Raw genomic sequence first — 17,750 nt, forward strand, 5'->3', positions numbered from 1 at the left:
AGAATGCTGCTATCCAGACGGCTTCCCATAATCCCTTCTGCAATGCAGGAGCAGCGAGTGGAAAACGGAACAGCCAGGGAAGTAGGCGGCACGTGAGGAGAGGAGATCAAGAGGAATGACTCCTGCCTTGGGGAACAGATTTAGAGTCCAGGGGCACCTTTAAGACCAACAAAGTTTTCTGCAAGGTATGAGCTTTCGTGGGCATGCTCACTTCCTCAGATACAATGTCATGGAACGGAAGTGATCAATGCATAAAAAGGTCAAGGTATCCCCTGTGCAAGCACTGAGTCATGTCTGACCCTTGGGGTGACGCCCTCCAGCGTTTTCATGGCAGACTCAATACGGGGTGGTTTGCCAGTGCCTTCCCCAGTCATTACCGTTTACCCCCCAGCAAGCTGGGTCCTCATTTTACCGACCTCGGAAGGATGGAAGGCTGAGTCAACCTTGAGCCGGCTGCTGGGATCGAACTCCCAGCCTCATGGGCAGAGCTTCAGACTGCATGTCTGCTGCCTTACCACTCTGCGCCACAAGAGGCTCTGATCAATGCATAATTATAGGCAAAATGTGACGATAAATTCATAGAATCATAGAATCATAGAGTTGGAAGGGGCCATACAGGCCATCTAGTCCATCCCCCTGCTCAATGCAGGATCAGCCCTAAGCATCCTAAAGCATCCAAGAAAAGTGTATATCCAACCTTTGCTTGAAGACTGCCAGTGATTAACATACAGCAAAATGAGAAACAGCAATTTCGATTTGTTCGTATTCACTTGCGATTGAATTGCACGGGAAACATCATGAATTCAATAAATGTGTCTCCATTAAGAGAATAATGGGCAAATTGATAACCCATTGCTGACAGCAGTTAGCTGAGACCTTGCCCTTCTGCCCCCTGCCTGTCCCCTCAAGCATGGAGGCATCTTGGGGCATCATCTTCTTTGAAGCAGAGCATTTGGCCGTCTCTATTCACAGACCAGAGAAAACATACATACACTATTCCACACTACATTGCATTATACTAGTCATAGTGACATTACTATCTACTCGTTCAAATCAATTATTCCAACTGCTTCAGACCAACATGGCTACCCACCTGAATCTATCCTGCTTTGGGGGTATCCTCTAAAAACTGGGGAGGAGGATAAGGCAGAGAAGAAGAAAAAGAGCCCTGGGTGGGCACATGCACAGCTATGTTTTCCAACCACATTTTGCAAGAGTGTGCCACTTCTGGGGTTTCTTGAAGCCTGAAGAATGTTTCAGGGGTTTCTCAGCAGTACAAAAGTTGGAAAGGCTGAGTTAAGTAGTCACTTTAAAATGAGGAAACACAACAAAAGATGCCTTGTTGGTTCTTCAAGAAAGCCCACTGTGGGAAACCTCCAGATTCCCATAGTTTTGCATATCATATGATCAGCTCAAAAGATCAGCCCAGACTTCTTGGCTCTGTATGAGATCTCCATCTTTGCCCAAGGCTGTCCCAGAAGTCTAAGTAAGAAATTTCCCAGCCATTAACCAGGGCAGAGTCTGCACTTACTTTCTTTATTCCATTGTCAATCCTGTTGAATTCAGATCGCTTTGAACTCGGGTCTTCCTCTCCCCCCTCCTCCCCATTGAAACAGGAAAGTCTTCTGCACATGGTTAAAAGGTAAAGGTATCCCCTGTGCAAGCACCGAGTCATGTCTGAACCTTGGGGTGACGCCCTCTAGAGTTTTCATGGCAGACTCAATACGGGGTGGTTTGCCAGCTGCACGTGGTTAGGGAGGCTCAGAAGGTGGGGGGGGCTCTTTCTTTCTTTTCTTAAAGGGGGGGGAGAAGCCAAGCAGGGAGCCTTTTTCTTTTCTTGGAGGAGGGGGGGGGGAGAGGATCGAAAAAGGCAGAGGAGGGAGGAAAAATCCAGGACCGACAGAAGTTGAGAGAAGTTAGGGGCTTCTCCTTTAAGGCTAGCGTGTCACATGACCAGGTGTAGCCTATCAGAGGTTCTCTACCACAGAGCTTTCTTTATTCAGGGTTTAAAGCAGTCTGAGATATCGCACAATAAAGGTAGGGTCACTCCGGATCAATCCTTCTTGCTGCAGAAGGAAAATTTAAATCGAATGTAGAATAAACTGGCTCCTGCACAATCAGAAACAGAGAACTGGAAAGGACTCTAAGAGTCAATAGTATCAGCGGGGACCAAACTGTGGCTCTCCAGATGTCTATGGACTATACTTCTTCCATCTAACCAGAAGAAGAAGAAGAAGGGAGAAGAAGAAGAGTTGGTTCTTATATGCCGCTTTTCTCTACTCGAAGGAGTCTCAAAGCGGCTTACAGTTGCCTCCCCTTTCCTCTCCCCACAACAGACACCCTGTGGGGTGGGTGAGGCTGAGAGAGCCTTGGTATTACTGCTCAGTCAGAACAGCTTTATCAGTGCTGTGGCCAGCCCAAGGTCACCCAGCTGGCTGCATGTGGGGGAGCACAGATTCAAGGCCAGCTCACCAGATTAGAAGTCCACACTCCTAAACAGTACACCAAGCTGGCTCTCTAACTGATTCATTCCATCAGACCCCGGGTGGTCTCTCCTGGTCATCTCTGATGAGTTCTGCTCGAGGCCCCAACAGATGGTGATGGTTCACACACACACACACACACACACACACACACACACACACACACACACACACACACTCAAGCACATACAAGAGCTAACTAAGAAAGGAAAGAGGAAAGCTTTTCAGGGAAGGGTGACAATTAGCAGTCTTGTAGAGGTCTACAGAAGCAGCAGGTCTAGAGAGAAAACAGCCTTACATGGGGGCTCATGGTTTTCTCCCACTTCAATTTTTTTGGGGGGAAGGTGCATATTCCACAAGTATTCTTGAATGCCCCCAAACTAGAATTTTGGCACGTGGGATATTTGTAGCTCGAATCAGACTTCCAGCAGCACGCTTAGACTGGCTGAAATCAGTCAAGCAAACTGGCTCCGAGCCCAGAGGCCATGCTTAACTGGCTTGTGAATCAGGCTAGAAAAAGACCCGTTCTGGGACTGCTAAATCTGTCCGACTGACACCACTCAGAACATCCTGGGAGGACCAAACTGCTAAGAGTCACGGTACAGCTTCAAGGCAGGGCTGGTAACGCTGCATTCAAAACTGGGCCAAGCACCCAACAGCTTTTCTAGCTAATTCGACGGCAACACAGAAGCGTACCCATGAACCCATATGAAGCTGTATCATCAGTCAGTCAAGGTCAGTATTGTCTACTCAGGCTGGCAGCTGCTCCCCAGATTCTTTCACATCATGTACTGCCCGATTGTTTGAACTGAAGATGCCAGAGATTCAACCAGGCACCTTCCGCATGCCGAGCGGATGCTCTTGAAGACACGTGCAACTGCTTTATGCTGAATCAGATCATGAGTCCATCAAGATCGGTATTGCCTGCTCCGGCCAGCAGCAGCTCTCCAGCGTCTTAAGCGGAGGGCCTTCACATCACCTTCTGCCCGATCGTTTTAACTGGAGGTGCCGGCAACTGAATCCGGGACCTTCCACATTCTGCGCTACCCCAGAGCCACAGCCCCACCCCTATACTCCCAGTTATAGCTCTCCACTGGGGGATCGGGATCGGTGCAAAAGGGAGCGGCCTCCTAAAACAAAGAAGTGGAGCTGACAGTCTGCCTACATTTTGCAGGGAATGCATCCTATGCAGAAGCCCCTGCTGGATTGACTTCAAGGCACACGTGGACAGGACTGCAGCCCGGCAGAGAGATTTCCAGCTTTGTTCCGAACACTGCAGCACTGCAGACTCCCAGGAACAAGAGAGGCGCAGGCAAAACAAAGGTGGCTGCGATCAGGCGAAATAACTTTTTGAAAGTCTGCAGAGAGCACATGCCCCTGGAGCGCTATATTTGGATTCGACCCTGTAACACGCCCGTTCTGCCTCAAGTTCCTCGCATAGTTTTCTCATAACTCGCATATCGCCCGTCCGCCAAGGAAGAGCCACGGAGCAGACTATCACAGGCGGAGGGTCCAACCTCTGGTATTACAGCCAGCGCAGGAAACGTTATTACAATCCCTCCCCCACCCACCCCCCATACTCAAAAAGAGCGGGGAGAATTGGGGGAGGGGAGTCTAAAAATGCTCGATTATCAAGGCTTGAGAATGCCTGTTAACTATAGCCATGCTGATCTCGCTCTTTCCAGCTGCTCCAGACAGACAAACGCTCGATCTCGATCTACCCCGCAAGGCTGTTGTGTGGATGGGGCCCCGCCAGTCAAGCTGTTTGCCCTGATGCTACCCCTGTGAAAGGGTCATTCAATCCCCAAAGGGGTACCGACCCCCAGGTTGAGAACCACTGACATAGAAGGAGAAAAGTAAGAGTTGGGTTTGATACCCCGCTTTTCACCGCCCGAAGGAGTCTCAAAGCAGCTTACCTTCCTCTCCCCGCAACAGACACCCTTGTAAGGTAGGTGAGGCTGAGAGAGCTCTGAGAGAACGTCTCAGTCAGAACAGCCCGATCAGGGCTGTGACTAGCCCAAGATCACCCAGGTGACTGCACGAGGAGGAGTGGGGTATCAAACCCGGCTCGCCAGATTAGCAGCCGCCGCTCGTAACCAAGGCAACCACACATGTTACAAAGCACGGATTCGTAGGGTCAACATAAGATCAAAGTGTCTTGACGCCATTGAACACGTACGCATAAAAACGCAATTCCATGCACAAAAGAATTTTTTTTTTAAAACACAGGCAAGAAAAACAGAAGGGACCTGGAGCGCCGCTTGACTGCTATTCTCCTTTACTAACAATGAAAGGGGAAGGAAGAGCGATCTGATAAAACATAAACGCAAGGAGACTGAGCCGAAGAATGCTTATTCCCCGAAGGGTTGCGCGAGCCAGATAAAAAGGCTATCAAACGGGACAGGCCACAGCACGGCCCTGGGGTCGATGTTCACAAACATGCACATCCGAAAGAACAGCAGGGAGGGGGGCTCCCTGTTCATGTCACGCAGCCCCTCACCAAAGCGATTCCAAGGAAAGTTTGCCAGAGGACAATTCGGAGCCAGCTGCACAAGTGCAGGGATAAATCTGTGCAGCGACTGAGAAAAAGACTTGGTGCACACCTCCGGACCCTCAAAGAATTCTGGTCCAAGCCACTTCTCAAGCCAGGGAAGTTCTAAACAGAATTTGAGCCCAATGGCACCTTTAAGACCAAGAAACATTTATTCTAGGTGTGAGCTTTCATGGGCTGGCAGACTTCCTCCAAAAATGAAATGGACAGAGTAAATTAGCAGGAAATTAGTAAACAGCATCATGTAAATATCCCACAAATACGCAGCATAACATCTTGCTAGAATATGAGAGTTATCAGTCCTTCGGGTTCAACTGCCATTCACGCAAATACAGGGGGAATAAAAATGTTAAGGTTAGCGATAAATGGCAGAAGTGCTGACACTGATAAAGCGACACCCTGCCTGCAAATCACACGTACGCACAGAGCCCCATCCAGCACATGTTTACTCTCAAATGAAGCGTAACAAATTCAATGGGGTGGGATTGCACAGTCCACAGAACTGGGCTACTAAAGCACTTCCAGGCCCAGGGATTTCAAGTGTCTTCTAGTGTCAGCTTCACCCTTGAGCTGTTTCATTTTTTGTGAGGCTAGCAAAGCCACACACCCCCCTTCAGAAAGAACCAAGAGTAAAAAACAGAACAAAAAAAATCCCCAAGAAGTCCCTGCCCCAAAGAAAGAGGAAACGAGAGAGAACAGGCAGATCTATTTACGGGCAGCCTGGCCCCTGCAAGGTAAGGAGGTACAGACGGGAAGGCAAGACTGGGCAGATGTGCATACAGCTGTGAAGATAAGGACTGGGGATCCGAGGAGGAAGTCAAAGGGGTTGGAGAATGATTAATAGGCATTAATTCTGTGTAAGCGTGCACAAGCTTGGCCTGTAAAGACTCAGGATCATAACCAATCAACAGCATCTTGAAGATCCACCACATTATCCCAGCATAAGCTTTCATGACTCAGAGCTCACTTCATCAGATGCTTATGGCTGAGCAAGCAGAATCCTATGCCCCGGTACACCAGCCTGAGCTCATTGAAAACAGTGGGTTTAGACCGAGGGAACCTTGCACGCTTTTGCCATCGAGTTGACAGCAATCCCATAAGAGATGGCTACAGCCTGCTACTGAGAAGCAACCCTGGACTTCCCTGATTATCTCCCTGCCAAGTCCTAACCAGGGTTGACCCTGTTTATCTTCTGAGATCTGACAGGACTGGGCGATAGGACTGCCCCCAAATAAATGCATTGGTTGGGCTGTCGGCCCTAAAAACTAGCTTGTGTGGGCGTTGGATCTACAAGCTCTCCTGGTCCGCTCCTTAAGAACATAAGAGGAGCCCTGCTGGGTCAGACCAGGGAGGGTCCATCCAGTCCAGCCTCCCGTCTCACCCAGGGGCCAGCCAGTTCCTCTGCAGGGCCAGCCACAGGGCAGAGAGGCCGAGGCCTTCCCCTGAGAAGACCCTCAGAAGAGCCCTGCTGGGTCAGACCAGGGAGGGTCCCTCCAGTCCAGCCCCCCGTCTCACCCAGGGGCCAGCCAGTTCCTCTGCAGGGCCAGCCACAGGGCAGAGAGGCCGAGGCCTTCCCCTGAGAAGACCCTCAGAAGAGCCCTGCTGGTCAGACCAGGGAGGGTCCATCCAGTCCAGCCTCCCGTCTCACCCAGGGGCCAGCCAGTTCCTCCGCAGGGCCAGCAATAGAGCAGAAACCAAGGCTTACACCTGATAGGAACCTCAGAAGAGCCCTGCTGGATCAGACCAATGCTCTGTCTAGCCCAGCATCCAATCTCACACAGTGGCCAACTAATTTCTCTGGAGGATAAGGAATAGGGCATAGAGTCCGAGGCCTTCCCCTCAATGTTGCCTCCTGGCGCTGGGATTCAGAGGCTTCGTGCCTCTGAATGTGGAGGTTCTCCTTAGTCAACAGCCATTGATAGACCGATCCTCTATTAATCTGTCCAATTCCCTTTTAAAGCTGCACAAGCCTGTGGCCATTAACTCAGACTCTGGCAGCGAATCTCACGGTTTAAAGGCTCACTGTGTCGAGCAATATTTCCTTTTGTGCATCCTGAGCCTACTGCCCATTCAAAACAGGTGCTGGGTCGTGATGCTACGGCCGCTCCGATGGAGACCAAGGGGACTGTGTCCCCAGGTCAGTGAGGTCAGGGCACCGATCCTGCTGTGGCCTTATTGAAAAGCAACGCCCTTCGATGTCAGTGGAAACGTGGGGGCTGAGGGCCAACAGGGGTGATGTTGACACCACAAGTATATGGCAAAGCTTTATTCCGCTGATGCTGAATGAGGGAAACTCAACACATTAAAACATGGGCAGCCTTAACCTGCTTGCTCCACACCTTCCTGTCTCTGGCAACAGAAATACCTGCGTCGTGCACACCATCAGAGCACCATCCCCTTTGCAACAATGGGTTATTATCCCTGTATTGGCCACGGTACCAAAGGACAGCAGCTTCCCATCTTTGTGTACCCCGCTTTTTTACTACCCAAAGGAGTCTCAAAAACGGCTTGAAGTCACCTTCCCTTCCTCTCCCCACAGAAGACACCTGTCAGGCAGGTGGGGCTGAGAGAGCTCTGCGAGAACAGTGACTGCCCCAGGGTCACCTAGCAGGCCTCATGTGTCTCAACACAGCTTGCAATCACCTTCCCCTGCCTCTTCCCACAACAGGCCCCTTGTGAGGCAGATGGAGCTGAAAGAGATCTGAGAGAACAGTGACTGGCCCAAGGTCACCCAGCTGGCTTCAAGTGGAGGAGTGGGGAATCAAACCCGATTCGCCTCTAGGCTGCCACTAGGGTTGCCAGCCTCCAGACAGGACCTGGGGATCCCCTGGAATTTCAGCTCATCTCCAGACTACAGACCAGGTTGCCTGGAGACCATGGATTCTTTGTAGGGATGCTCTATCACATTACACCCCACTGAGTTCCCTGTTCTCCCCAGATCTCCAGCAGTTTCCTACCCATGCTGCATGCCCTGCCGGTGGCCAGCAGAGACCCGGCAACTCCATCCGCTGTTCTCAACCACCTCACCACCCTCCCTGTCTAGCGGGATCCATGGTCAAGGTGAGCTTTGAACCAAGGGCAACCACAGTAGACACTTAAGATTTGTCTGCCTGTTCTAAGTTTGCCAGCTCCTGTTTGCCCAGGAAGGAAATACCAGAAAGGCCTTTTGGGCAAGACTTTAAAAAATTCTGATAGTGAAAAGGGGGGGGGGGAAGGGGGGGGAGGAAGCCTGCAATGCCCCTCCAGTAAAACACAGCCCTAGGAACGCAGAGGTTATGCAACCGGCCGGCTGTTCGAAGCACTGCAATTTATCCCAAGCAAACTGGAGAATCCGAAAGGTGCCCAGAAACGGGGGCTACGCTCTTGCGTGGGCGAACGCGAGAATGCAGCGGAATGCTCCCAAGTCAACATGCATACGATCAGGGCTCAAAGTTCACCTTTGGGGCAATCCTGCAGCAGAAGAGGTTCAAAGGGAACCACCGGCTCTGTTTGAGGGAGACCGAATAGCCCAGGAGAAAGAAAGAGCTGCAAAGGCCTCTTCTGTGTCAATGTTTGCTTTCCCCTCACCAATCAGGCATCTCTCCTCACATTCCCACGAAACCCCATCTCCCTCAGCATCTTGAAAGCATTAAGAGACCGTTTAGGGCATTTTTTCATCAAGAGGCAAGGGGGGAACACCAAGAGAAACTCCCCCACGACAACATACGACTTGCTATTTGAGATCTGCCACCAACGAGAGATCCAAAGTCTGCATGGATTTCCTTAATATCCACCCACCGGCGGCGGGGGGGGGGGGGGGGAGGATCAAGGTGGAAAGGGATTTGAAAGATATTCTTCTTCCAAACGCTCCCACAGGATCCCGGGCAGGGTGCCCCAGAAGTACAGACAGCCTCTGAGTGTGCCTGTTTAGGATCGCCAGCCAGCAAGAGTGCTGAAAAAGGTATCCTGCAGCCAGCAGCGGAGGCTTCATAGGTTGGGAGGCAAATTTTGTTCTGTGGCAGTGAAAAAGAGCCAGAGTTCCATTTGGGGCAGGGTTTTGTGAGTCACCGCTCGCTTCTTCAAACACTTCTTCCCCTGCCGCACATTTCATTCGTCTTTAAGGCGCTGCTGGAGAATCTGAAGAAGCGATCTGGGACTCCCGAAAACTCTTCACCTGCCACAGATTCTGTTAGTCTCGAAAGCACTCCCGGACTCTGGCTTATTTCTGCAGCCACAGGAAGACCTTCGAGCATTCCGTCAGCCCTGTGAAAAGTCAGAGGGCTTACTTGGGAGTAAGGATGCCGGGCTGCTGGATGGCGACTTGGGGGTCTTATTTTAACGCCCCCAACTCAGTGGCACAGTGACTTCTCTGACAGAAGTCCACTCTCGAGAGCTCACACCCTGAAAAACCTCAGAAAAGAGCAAGAGCAAAAGATGGGCAAGGTATCAGCAGGAGAGCTCTGGGGAAACAGTCCTGACATCTGGATGGCCTACCCTCTAGCTGATCTTCCAAAACAGAGGGAAGAGGGCACAGCGTAGAGGCGGATGCTGACTCAAGCTCGCTCGAAGCCACTCCGTTTCCCCCCAGAAAAGAATCGATCAATCAACGGGGTCAGGTTTAATCAATAACAGTATTAATCGCTTCATGCATCCAGACGCACGTCCCAACATCTGGAAAGGGGAGGGGGGAGAGGAGCATCCTGTGGGCCGGCCCGCCTCGGGAGGGGCTCCGCACCTGGAATCTCTCCCTTCCCGAAAAGAAAAGTAAGGGGATGTGGGAACAACTGGGGGGGGGGGGAGAGGCGGGCCCTTCCCGATCCTGAGCAAAGGCCCCTGGGCCGGATCCTAAAAAGAGCGCAGGATTGGGATGCTCCTGACAATGCCCGCCTCCGGGGCACCTTGGGACGGCGTCCAGCCAACCTTTTATTGGAAGGGAGGGAAAAATTAAGAAACGGGCTTGGCCGATTTGGGAAGCAGCCTCGCCCGGCGGCACTCACCTGGCTTGGGATGGTCGCTCCCTTTCCCCGCCACAAAGAACCTCCGCCGGGAGAGCGCCGGGTGCGGATCAGAGAAGCCAGGGCATGGGGGCCAGGCGCGTTGCGAGCTCCCCCGGGGATGCAAAGTGTGCAGGGCGGGCGGGCGGGCAGGCAGGATCGCTCTCTCTCTCCTCTGCGCCGTCCCCCTCCCCGCCTCCCCACCCGCTCCCGCCCCCTTTGCTCGCGATCCAGGCGCTGCTCCGTCGCTGCAAGCGCAGGAGGGGAGGAGGAGGAGGAGGCGGCCAGAAGCAGCAGCAGCAGCAGCAGCAGCAGCGGCGGCGGCGTCGGGCACAATGAATTGCGGCGCAGCAAGGAGAGCCGCTCCGCCCTCGGCCCGCTTTGCAATGACATCATCCCTTCTCCGCGGCGGGGCGTGGAAGGAGGCGCGCCCGCTCCGATTGGTTCTGGCGCGGCTCCTCCCGGGGCTCTGTGGGAAGCGTAGTCCCACAGGAGGCGCTTCCAGACCCAAAGCAAGAGACCCAAGGGCCTCGTCGGGACTACAGCGCCCAGGCTGCTCTGCGCGGCGCAGGCGCAGGCGGGAGGAATGACAAAAGGCGGCCCGCGGAGGGGTGGGTGGGGGGAGGAAGGGAAGGGGAGGGCCTCGTCGCGTTCGGCGGAGAAGCCGCTCTCTGAGGGCGGCCATGTTGGCAGCGGCGGGGCGGGAGGGTCGGTCGCGGCTGCCTCCGCGGTCGCCGTCGTCCCGGATGCCTGAGGAGAAGAAAACGGCTTCGGGAGCGGGGCTCAAATTGAAGCGGGATTTTTTTTTGTCTTGAGGGGGGAGAAAGCGCGAAGGACGCGAGCTTGACCCGAGAGGAACCCCCCCTCCCACTTTGCCACACACAAAAAAGCGGCGGGTGGCGGAAAGAAGGGCCAAAACTCCTCGATGGCGTTTGGTAAATTGTGAAGAGGGGCGCGCGCCGGGATCGGCGGGAGGCGGGAGTTGTAGGGGTTGCCATAGGAACCGTTGACGGGCGGGAGGCCGAGGTTCCCTTCTGCCTCGGGTAGACCCCTGGCGGCCAGCGGGCGTGGCCTCGGTGGGCGGTGGCTTAGGGGGTGAGGGCGCGCCCTCACGTTCGGCGCCTCGCAGATCCCGGGTTCGAGTCCCGCGTCCCGACCTTAGTCGTGGAGACTACCCCTGCCAGGTAGGCACGGAATGTACGGCTTGGTAAGCATGGGAAATGGCCCTTCCCCCGCGTTAAAAATCGGGAACTTTGGGAGCAGTTTAGAGTTTTGGGGGCAATGGATTGAGCATAGTAGCCTGTTAACTCGGCCCTGGGTTCAAATGCTGGGGAATGTATGCGGCTCGCAGGGTGAGATCAGGAAGTGGCTCTGGGTTCAAATCCTGCGACCCCGCGGGGTGATATTAGCACCTGGCAGGCTTGTTGTGAAGGTGAACCATATTTGTGCTCTGTAAAATGTGCAGGTGGAAAAATTCAGAAGGACTTTTTGTTCTCTTTAATCTGGAGATTTTTCAGACACCCCTCCCCTTATTCCTTTTAAGCAACAAAACTAGTTTTGATGCCGTTTGATGGTATTGCTTTCCAAGTACCCTGTTTTGCGTTGCAGCAACTCTGCCTAGCAACACAGGATGGGTGCTGAGCGGAAGAGGGTTTGTCTGAGCGCACCTAACAATGGAGGGTGTGCCTCAGTTGTGCTTGGATTGCAACTTGTGGGCAGCATCCTTGAGTCCTCAATAGCTTTTTATCGAGCATTCCGAAATTGGGTTGCAAACATGTTCTTTGATTGCAGCTCAAGAACTTCTTTCCACACTATCTGGACAGCCAACTCAGAACCAGCCCCCCCAAAACATGCTTTTTCTCCTTGGTGGTGGGCATTTTGTGCACCCATCTTGCTTGCCTCGGTGCCAACCCAGAGAGGGAGGCTGGTGTCGATTAACGATTCTGAATTGCCTTCCAAATTCTGCGGGTGCATTCTCACTCTGCTGCCTGGGATACCTAGCTTGGGAAAGAGAGGAAGAAATTGCAATGCCTGGGCAAAATATTGGCCTTTCCGGAGCGTGGAAATTGGCAGCATTGCTGCTAAAGAGTTCATGGCAGAGGCAAGATTTGAATCGGGGGCCTGTCGATTCCTTGAGCCAAAGTAGCGCACTGGCTCTCGGTTGACTAGAAACAGAGCCGGTGACAACCTGAGGCTACAAACATTTTTAAAACTTATGGTGACAGTTCATTCGGTGCTTCAAATTCCTCTGTTTAGACATGTATTCTCCTCACCACAGAAATTGCAGCCTGTGTGTGTTGGGTAGGGACGTGACCCTCTTTCTGCAGCATCTAAGTGGCTTGCACAAAAGCATGAAACTTAAAAAACAAAATTAATTACGGTCTGCCTTTCCCACTGAGACTGGAGGCCGATTGCAGAGCAGAAATCAATGAGCTCTGTGGGATTCGACGGGGGAGGCCATGGCTCAGTGGTGGAGCATCTGCAGGAAGGCCAAATTCGATCCCTGGCTTCTCCAGTTATGAGGATCGTGTAAGTTAATGCGAGAGAGCTGCTGTTCTTATAGAATCAGAACCATAGAGTTGGAAGGGGCCATACAGGCCATCTAGTCCAACCCCCTGCTCAACGCAGGATCAGCCCTAAGCATCCTAAAGCCTCCAAGAAAAGTGTGCATCCAACCTTTGCTTGAAGACTGCCAGTGAGGGGGAGCTCACCACCTCCTTAGGCAGCCTATTCCACTGCTGAACTACTCTGACTGAGAATTTTTTCCCCCTGATATCTAGCATATATTGTTGTACTTGTAGTTTAAACTCATTACTGCGTGTCCTCTCCTCTGCAGCCAATGGGAACAGCCTCCTGCCCTCCTCCAAGTGACAACCCTTCAAATACTTAAAGAGGGCTATCATGTCCCCTCTCAACCTCCTTTTCTCCAGGCTGAACATTCCCAAGTCCCTCAACCTATCTTCATAGGGCTGAACTTCTGAATAGGCAAGCCAGAAATCGATGGACCCATAGCCTGATTCAGTAAAAGGCTCTTTCATATGGTCAAGGCATCTAATACGCAACCTTATACAACTAGGATGAGAGTAATCCTGTTTCAGTCCCAGGTATTCTTGTGGGAAGGAAGAAGCCGTTGTTAAATGTAATGTCTGCATAGAATGCTTATTGTCCGCCATGTTAGAGGCTGGACAACTTAATAGATGCTTAGCCGTGCAAGAGGGTTTTTTATGGTCTAGACAGGAAGAGGCTGTCCGTCATTCCAAAAACCACTCCAGTTATTAGCCAGCAAAAAAAGTATGATTCAGCCATCCTGTCTAGACCTATATATATTTTTATCAGGTACTGTGGCCACTAAAAGCCCACAAATCTCTTCTGGCTTCTCAAATCCTCCCTCTAGGTCAGCCTTTTTCACCCTTTTGACCATGGAGGAGCCCCTGAAATTAGTTTTCAGGCCTTTATTATTACTATGGCTGCTGTGCCTCATATAGACCAGAAAGAAGAGTTAAGAGCTGAAAAGACAGCCCGGACTCCCCCCTCCCCCCCAATCTCTCTCCCCTTCAGAGCTCTTGCGGACCCCCTGGGGTCCATAGACCCCTGGTTGGGAATCCTTGCTCTAGGTTGATAGCCAATGGATGAATGAATACACCCCACTTAAAATTTAGTGTTCTTTTCTTTTTCAGGAGATGCCAGGACGGAGGATATGAAACCAGACTTTGGCAGCCCGGCCGTCTAATGGTGTCTTGCTAAAAAAATCTCTCTCTAAATAGCAGCTTGGCCAGGAGAGGATCTGCAGTTTTATCTTCTCACCGCTGACAGTTCCTTTATTCTTCTACATCACTCCAGCCAGGTTATTCTTAAGCAAGCCTTTTGCATTCCATTGTCTCAAGTAGGTGGAGGAGTATCGATGTGCTGAAATCAAATAGGGTAATTTAGTAGTTCAGAGATTCTTTGGATCCCTTTATCTCAAGGGTAGTCAACCTGTGGTCCTCCAGATGTTCATGGACTACAGTTCCCAGGAGCCCCTGCCAGCATTTGCTGGCAGAGGTTCCTGGGGATCGTAGTCCATGAACATCTGGAGGACCACAGGTTGACTACCCCTGCTTTATCTAATATCTGTGGATTAAGTGTCATGGCAGGGCAAGACGTGCCTACAGCTTGGCGGTTCTCCAACTACGGGAGGACTCCTGCCGGAAACAATATGCTTAAAAAAGAAAGCTGGGGTGTAAAAACTCTCCCAAAATATGGAGTGTCAAAAACATGCGGGTTTCTTTTTTGCAGTGTCTTGGGTTGCCACAGCAACTCCCAGGGGTGTCTGTCTTGCAAATAAAAACGGGAAGATGTAGGTTGGGTCAGAGTGAAGCCAGTTTGGGGGGGGGGCTGATTGGGGTGGGGTGGCCTCTGCAAATTCTGGAGGGTCCACCTCTGCTGTATGATATTTCATGCCATTGTCCCTTTAAACATTCACACAGGAAATGTAAGAATCTTCAAAACAGTGGCAGCGTCTTCTGGTCTTCATGAAATCAAGGCTTGGCCAAAGCGTTGTTGCAGTGAATTAGAAAGCTCTTTCTTTCTTTCTTTCTTTCTTTCTTTCTTTCTTTCTTTCTTTCTTTCTTTCTTTCTTTCTTTCTTTCTTTCTTTCTTTCTTTCTTTCTTTCTTTCTTTCTCTCTCTCTCTCTCTCTCTTTCTCTCTCTCTCTCTCTCTCTCTCCCTCCCTCCCTCCCTCTCTCTCTCTCTCTCTCTCTCTCTCCCTCCCTCTCTCCCTTCCCTCCCTCCCTTCCCTCCCTCCCTCCCTCCCTCCCTCTTCCATATGAGCCTAAAAATCCCCCTTCTGAGTTCAGCCAGGCATTGGCTCACTTGATTGGCCCTGCCTTTCTAAAGCCTCCTGCAGTGGCTTCTTCCCCCTCCTGTCCCATTAATTGGAGCCTGCAGAGATTGCCCACTGCGTCTTCTGTGCACCAACTGATCCACCCTCAAGCTGTGTATCAGTGCCTAGCTGTGTAGAACTGCAGTGGGAGAGGAAGGTTTGAGTCCGGGATCACCGTAAAACCCAGTAGGGGGGGGCGGGACTGTAAACCCTCTACAGCCAACACTCTTTTCATCACGTATCTGAGGGAGGGAGATTTGACTCTCAAAAAGTTACAACGCAAAAATCTCGTTGGCCTTTAAATTGCTGCTGGACTTGCATCTAGCTCTTGTTCCAAAGCCTGTGGCAACCGTATCAGAGTATCATAAACCCAAAAACGATGGCAGTTCCTTCCTTTGAGAAGTCTGGGCATAGGGGATGCGGCACTGGTGGCGCACACCAAGAGGTAAGTGCATAGAAGCCGGCTTGACCGATGCCCCACTGTTGTCCTCTGCGGGGACCCAAAATGGCTCACAACAGCCTCTCCTGGTCCGCTTTATCCTCACAAAAGAGGTTAGGCTGAGGGCGTGTCAGTGATTCAATATCACCCATTGAAGTCCGATGGCAGAGCAAGGATTCAAATTCAGATCTCCTGGGTCTTCGTCTGGTATGCCAGCCGTCACAGCACTCTGGCTAGAAGACCGAAGGCAGGGGTCCCCGACACGGTGCCCGCCAAGTGACTGTTGTGAACGTGGGTGGGGCTTTTGCCCAGCAAGGGTTCTGATTGGCCACTGGAGATCTGATTGGCTGTGATACTTATTTTTACTTGCTTTGCCAGCAGCTCCCACCACACCCTAAGATCTTCACGGTGCGACCGCGCTAGCTCTTCTGTGCTGCTTTAAGGGCCTGCCCCAACTGCACTATGCCAGACTTCCAGAGATGCCCGTTGGCTCAAAAAGATGGGGGGGGGGGCTGGCCAGCGCCACATCTAGCCTCTTAAGTAACTCCCCCCCCCCATTTATTTATTTATTCTATTTATATACCGCCCTCCCCGGAGGCTCAGCGCGGTTTACATAGAACATATGAACAATACATGAAACCTTAGAAACAAGATCAGTCTGTCCACGAGGGAATTCTGGCAGTTCTCTTTGCCTTGTGATTATTCCAGTCTGACTGAGACAGGCTATTCTTTGGGATTGATTGCGCTGGCAAGAGAAAAGTTGAGCCTAGATTGAGCAAGGCTGGCTTCCATGACCTGTGGCTTTTGAAATTGCGCAGTCCCTCGCACAGCGTCTACTTAAGCCTGTGGCTTGTTGATATTTCATCAAGAAGTCATTCCAAGTGGCGACGGCAGAACAGACAACAATTTTGGGTTTCTTTTGTCCCAGGCATGTTTGCGGCTTTGTTTTGGGTATGTTGTTTCGGTGGCGCTTACCTTTGGGGAATCATTTTTAGAATCCGGTTAGAACTGTCAAGTCTTCTATGTGTTTATTTGGAGGGGAATCCCACAATTTCCAGGAGCTAGTCCTAACTTTTTTACTTTTGAGAAACTCCTGAAACATTTTTTAGGCTTTGAGAAGCTCCAGAAGTGATCCGATTGGGTGGAATATGGTTGGGAAGCATAGTTGAGGGCATGCCCTCCGGGGTCCCTCCCCTTCCCTTTCCCTCCTGGCCTATTGGAAATTGGCGGTGCAGGTCAAAATGACCATGTGTGGTCATATGACCTAATAAACCTTTAACATTTGGAAATATATGAACACACAAATTCAAGAAACCCAGGGCTATCAAACCACAGGGTTTCACAAAACCTTGGTTGAGAAAGCCTGGGTTTCACTATGGCCCCTTTCAAATTAAACTAAATGGAATGTCATTCATTATTGGCCGTATTCCGGGCGAAGGGATACAGGGATTGGGGGGGGGGGTGTTCATACAGCAAATTTAATTCTCTTGATGAACCATCTCTGAAGCAGTCCAACCATTTCAAACCATGCCGCTTTTTCACACTGGTCAATCTTGCAGTGTTTTCTTTTTAAAAAAATCTGCGTTGACCACTATAGCACTACAACAAAATAGCCACAAGGTCTTTTAATGGTCCTGCTCTAGAACCAAAGTGCCATTTTGTTCTAGCAATATAGAGCTCAAATATAGAGCGCTATAGAGTTTTTAGAAACTGAGAACTACATTGAAAGGCATTGGAATTGGACTAGATAACACATGAGGTCCCTTCCAACTCTTATGTTTCTATGGGAGGGGGGAGCAGCGTTATTGGTAGTTTTAAATGGCAGATGGCAGTGATTTGGAAACCAAAGTGCAAAGGGAAGAGAGCAGTTCACCTCAAAAATGGCTCTACCCCACTTTGTCAACGGGATGAAAGTGGCTGCATGAAGAGGTCGATTTAAGACCAGCTAGGTCTGTTTAGGACATGCAGGCACCTTTGTTGAAACGCAACACAGTTGGCTTCCTTCATTGTCCCAGTTTGTGGGGTCCCTACGGGGCACCAACTCTGGGACAGATTCCTGGCTTCAAGAGCACACAGACACCTTTGGAATTCTGATACGTGTGAGGGGCCACAAAATGGCGGCCCCAGCTCCTTGTGCTGTGGGGGCGATCGATGCTAAAGCAGCATATTTAAAAACCTGGAGAGCCAATCAAAGCTCCAGTGCCCAAGCCATGGGCACACCAGGCCTCGCCTGCTTTTTAAAAACTGGGAGCTGGAGGGCACCGTGTTGGGGACATCTGGCGGAGATCCTTCCCCAGATTTGTTTCCTGGGACTTTCAATTTGTAACTCGAATCTTCTGCCATGGAGCCTATGCTTAACCAGTGTCTCCATTGGAAAATGCAAAAATAACAAATTTAAGCTCTTGATGCTGGTTTTCCTTGTGCCTTCCCATTAGACCAGAAG

General features: G+C 51.2%; 2 protein-coding genes across 2 annotated transcripts in view; both read right to left on the minus strand.

Annotated features, from left to right (window-relative positions):
- The window catches only part of RAB30 (RAB30, member RAS oncogene family), a 46,045-nt gene extending 35,684 nt beyond the window's left edge, over positions 1-10,361 (minus strand). Inside the window, exon 1 of the mRNA XM_077341368.1 lies at positions 10,011-10,361. The gene's annotated coding sequence lies outside the window, so the exon portion shown is untranslated. The remainder of the gene's footprint in view (positions 1-10,010) is intronic.
- DLG2 (discs large MAGUK scaffold protein 2) overlaps positions 1-17,750 on the minus strand; it is a 1,130,680-nt gene that overhangs the window by 22,611 nt on the left and 1,090,319 nt on the right. The gene's annotated exons all lie outside the window — the stretch shown is intronic.

The sequence above is a fragment of the Paroedura picta genome, chromosome 6 (assembly GCF_049243985.1).
Source record: "Paroedura picta isolate Pp20150507F chromosome 6, Ppicta_v3.0, whole genome shotgun sequence".
Classification (NCBI taxonomy): Eukaryota; Metazoa; Chordata; class Lepidosauria; order Squamata; family Gekkonidae; genus Paroedura; species Paroedura picta.